The following is a 4,915-nucleotide window of genomic DNA, read 5'->3' on the forward strand; positions in this document are numbered from 1 at the left end:
AACCAACTGGTATGTTCCCCTCTGGAAAAGATTGTATCTCCCACTCTCTGGTGTGTTCCCCTCTGGGAAAGATTGTATCATCTCCCACTCTCAGCATTCCTTATGTGTCCATAACTGTTTGTGTGTGACTGAGCTGACAATTGTCCTTGTTCAGCACACGTTTAGGCAGTCATGTTGGTGAGATTCTATGATTGACTATAGCTTTTGTCTTAGGGTTACTATTGTTATAATGAAACACCAACAGGCCAGGGAGTGTTGGCACACACCTTTAATCCCAGGACTCAGGAGACAGAAGCAGATGGATCACTGTTAGTTAAAGTCAACCCTGGGCTCTACAATATTGAATCTGTCTAAAAGAGAAACAGAGCTCACATGAAGGTGATCCTAGCACTTGGAATCACATGCCTTAATCCTAGCACTATGGAGATAGAGACAGGAATGATTTGCTGGGCAGAGAGAGGAATATAAAGGGGAAGAGACAGAAAATTAGTAGTGGAGTGTAGGGTATGGAGTCTTCGGGATTTATGGAGACAGTATCTCATCCATTTTTGGTCTGAGGTATATGTAAGAGCCAGTGGCTAGTTGTTTTGCTTTTCTGATCTTCACATTGAACCACAATATCTGTCTCTAGGTTTTTATTTGTGCTACACTGGGCCCTTCACATCAATCACTAATTAAGAAATTTCCCCATAGCCTGCCTATAAAATGACCTGATTGAGGCTCCCTCCTCTCATAAAACTAGCCATCACAGCTTCTGACACTACCAGGACACATGGTCTCACAGCAAACTTAGAGGTCCCCTAGCTCTTAAACTCTTTCCACACAATGTCTGCCTCAGGTGCAGAAGTCACATTGTAAATATATACACTAGAACTAGGCTCCGCAACTCTACATTTTGAGAGGTTGTGGTTTTCTGTAATGATTTCTATCTGCTACAAAGAAAAGTTTTTTAAAAAGGGACAAGGACAACACTTATCTGTGAGTTAGAACAAATATTTAGAATGTTGTTATGGATTATGCTGTGTTAGTAAAGTCATGGTTGTACGTTCTTTTTCAAGACTCATGCCTTCAATAGCCCTGAGCAGCTGACTAGGCTTCCAGAAGTGTGCAGGCATGTTGTCCCTCTTGTTGAGCAGGCCTTAAGTACAATTAGAGAACGGTTGATTACTGTGAAGGAATGTGTACCACTACTTCTCCCTCAGCACTATCGAGCCTGGTCATTGCTGTTGTGCACAGGCAGCATAGCTAGGTAGGAATTCCCTGCTTTGGAGGTTAGCATATCACCTCCTGGTAACATGAAAGCTAGTCCTCAGGGAGTAGGCATTCACGTCAGTTCCAGGTCAGAAGACCTCTGGGTCCTGTATATCAAATGCATGACATTTTTTAATAGGGACATAATGCCCACTTCTGGGAGCAAACCAAGGGCAATAGCAAAAGACAGTAGTGTTTGGGGAGTGTCTTGGACAGTCCTGGCCAACAACTCAAAATGTTTCTCATGCCTGGTGTTGGGGTTTTGTTAGGTGGTTTTTAAGAAAGCATTGGTCAGCTCAAATAAAAATTTTCATTTAAAGTATCTATGTACGTTTATACACAGACTTGTGTGTATTATAAGATTTTTTTGTAGAGAGTTAATTGCAGCATGAATAACAAAACCCAGAGACAGAAATCGGGGTTCAGTTCAAAAACCAGAAAAGCAAAGCAGCCAAGCCACTAGATAAGTCTTACCTCTACCAAGGCTGAGTGACTGCAGATTAAGCTATCTTAGCTTCTCTCTCCTCCCATTTTATATTCCCTCTAGTGTTGTGATTAAAGGTGTATGAATCCCTAGGGCTGGGATTAAAGGTGTGAGCCAACACCATCTGGATTTGTTTCTACATTGATTTTGGGTGGCCCAGGTGGCCTTGAACTCACAGAGATCCATCTGACTCTGTCTCACAAATTCTGGGACTAAAGGTGTGTGTTGCCATTGCCTGACCTCTAGTGGGCATTAGCTTTGCCTCTGGTCTTCAGGCAAGATTTATTTATCAAAAATACAAATAATACACCACTACAGCTAATGCAAGATTACTTATGACTCTCTCAGACATCTTTGCTGAGATGTCTTCTTCCCTCTGAATTTATTTCCCTCCCTCCCCCTAATTAAAGCCCTATCCTTTGTCCCATTTCTAGAATCAGATCTCTTCTCTATTGCTCATTCACTCCCACACACCAGCAATGGCCCCATTTTACTTTCCTGGTTTCTGCAATTGCTCCAGACTGTGTACTCGCATCTGAAGATTTGAAGCTAGAAGCTTCTGATGATGTTTGTCTTTCTGGGTCTGAGCTACCTCATTTAGTTTGATCTTTTATAGTTTCATCCATTTATTTACCTGCATAGTTCACTATTTCATTTTTCTTTTCTTTCTTTCTATTTTTTGAACACTTCATGAATTTGCATATTATCTTTGCACAGGGACCATACTAATCTTCTCTGTATCATTCCAATTTTAGTATATGTGCTGCTGAAGCAAGCACAATTTTATTTTCCTTAACGGCTAAAGAGTATTCCATAGCGTATAAATGTCAGGAGCCATTTCCCCCCAAAATTATTGCAGGGACCATTGCCCTGGGGAATTTGCAGAGAGCCCCACACCCTAACGGTATTTAGAACTGTTTTATTGGCAGAGCCTATCCCACACCCAATTATCTGTTAACAGAGAGCTACCTGTTAGCGGAACCCGCCCCACATTCCAACTATCTAGAGAACTAGGTATGTCAACTCGTGACTTCCTGACTGAGGAATCGTGACCTGACCGATCGTAACCTCCTGGCCAACGACCTCGTGACTGGCTTGGACCATCGCAGCAAGATCCTTTCCAGCCTCTGCCCCCATCCCAACCCAAATTCCTCATCCAGGGGCTATATAAGCCACAAACATGATGCTAATAAATGGAGGCTTTGACAAGAACTATGTTTGGCCTCCTTCCTGTCTCCCGCCCATGTCTTTCAGGTAGCGCCACTCCGGGACACTGGAATAACTGACCAGCTAGGCGGGTTACAATCCCTAGACTACTGACCCGCCAAGGCAGTCTACATATAAATACCAAATGTTCATTATACATTCATTGGTTGAAGGCCATGTAGATTGTTTCCATTTCCTAGTTCTAGTGAATACAGCATCAATGACCATGATTGAGCAGGCACCTGTGGAGAAGGATGTCAAGTCCTTTAGGCATCTGCTGTAGAGTGGCATAGCTGGGTTATAAAAGAGATTAATTTTTAGCTTTTGGGAGGGTCCTTGACGTCAATTTCCACAGTGGCTGAATCACTTTACAATGGTTTCCCTGAATTCCTTCCCACATTTGTTGTTGGTTGTTTTGTTGATCTTTGTCTTTCAGACAGGGATAAGATATAATCTCAAAGTTGTTTTGATTTAAGTTGTCTAATTTCTAAGGATGATGAAATTTTTTACTGAGATATTTCTTAACCATTTTTTTCCTGCTTTTGAGAGCTCTTTATTCAGGTCCCAGGACCGTATTTGGAATGGGTCATTTGGTTTTCTGAAACTTTGTTTCTGAATTCTTTGTATATACTAAATATTAATCCTGTCAGACATAGAGCTGGCAAAGATTCATTCCTGATGGAGGTGGGTCTTGTATTAATCTGTTGTTTTCATTGGTTAACAAAGAAACTGCCTAGGCCCATTTGATAGGCCAACCCTTAGGTGGGTGGAGTAAACAGAACAGAAGGCTGGGAGAAAGAAGCCGAGTCAGTGAGTCGCCATGATTCTCTCACTCCAGACAGACGCAGGTTAAGATCTTTCCTGGTAAGCCAGCTCGTGGTGCTATACAGAATATTAGAAATGGGTTAGATCAATATGTAAGAGCTAGTCAATAAGAGGCTGGAGCTAATGGGCCAGACAGTGATTAAAAGAATACAGTTTCTGTGTAATTATTTTCGGGTAAAGCTAGCTGGGTGGCGGGATGCAGCCCCACCGCCGCTATTATTACGGCAGAGTGGCACCCAATGTGCTAATGAACTCCATGTAAAACCTGAGAGGGCTTAAAAAGGAGAGAGAGAGAGAATTTAAGACAGCTTTTTGCTGTTTGTGGGTGCCGCAAAGAAATTGTCCTGACTGAGAAGCAGGAAAAAACTGGCTGTTTTAAAATGCCAGCTTTCTCCAAAACCACAGAGAAACCTTGTCTCGAAAAACCAAAATAAATAAATAAATAAATAAATAAATAATAAATAAAATGCCAGCTTTCTGGGCTGTGCCACCATCGCGATCTCTGTCTGGCTCCTCCTGGAGACAGAGCTTTTAAATGGAGCATTTGGAGTAAAGTGCTATGGCTTGCTTGGTGGCAATGTGGACTGCTGTGTGCCTGGAACTGTGTGTGGCTCAGGGGCACCAAATGGCTCTGAAGCAGGAGGGCTCAGCTCCGCCATGCTGAACTGTGCTGGTCTCAGGCAGGAACTACCATAATTACCATAATAACAGTGCATTAAGGTTTGGACTGAGCAGGACACAGGCAGTACCATATTATCTGTACATGGTGCAACTTAAATTTTTAAAAAGTGCTTAACATTTTAAGAAATGCTCATGGATAGTAAAAAAATTACAGATTCACAATAAAACTGATTCAAACATTGTTGGATGAATGTACATAGGCTTGAGAGAGAGAAAAATATATATATATAAAGAATAAAGTTAATGTCTTAAAAAAAGGGTAAAGTCTTTAAAGAGACAGAGTACAGATAGTTATAGATTAAAAGAAATAAAGAAAAATAAGCCACGTAAAAATGGAAAATTCACAGAGAGTCTGGATTCTTTGTATTATTGTGTTTTCTTTAAAATTTTTGACTGTAAAGGAGCTAACTGCAGAGAGACATTTCATTATATGGGCTGCCAAGCTAAACCAGAATGGATATAAGGGTA

The 4,915-nt window shown here is 41.4% G+C and overlaps 1 non-coding gene across 1 annotated transcript; it reads right to left on the minus strand.

Annotated features, from left to right (window-relative positions):
- Nucleotides 1–2,407: 2,407 nt before the first annotated feature.
- Nucleotides 2,408–2,514, minus strand: LOC130890296 (U6 spliceosomal RNA). The gene has a single exon (XR_009058732.1). It is a non-coding gene; the product is annotated as a U6 spliceosomal RNA (small nuclear RNA).
- Nucleotides 2,515–4,915: the final 2,401 nt, after the last annotated feature.

The sequence above is a fragment of the Chionomys nivalis genome, chromosome 18 (genome assembly GCF_950005125.1).
Source record: "Chionomys nivalis chromosome 18, mChiNiv1.1, whole genome shotgun sequence".
NCBI classification, from domain to species: Eukaryota; Metazoa; Chordata; class Mammalia; order Rodentia; family Cricetidae; genus Chionomys; species Chionomys nivalis.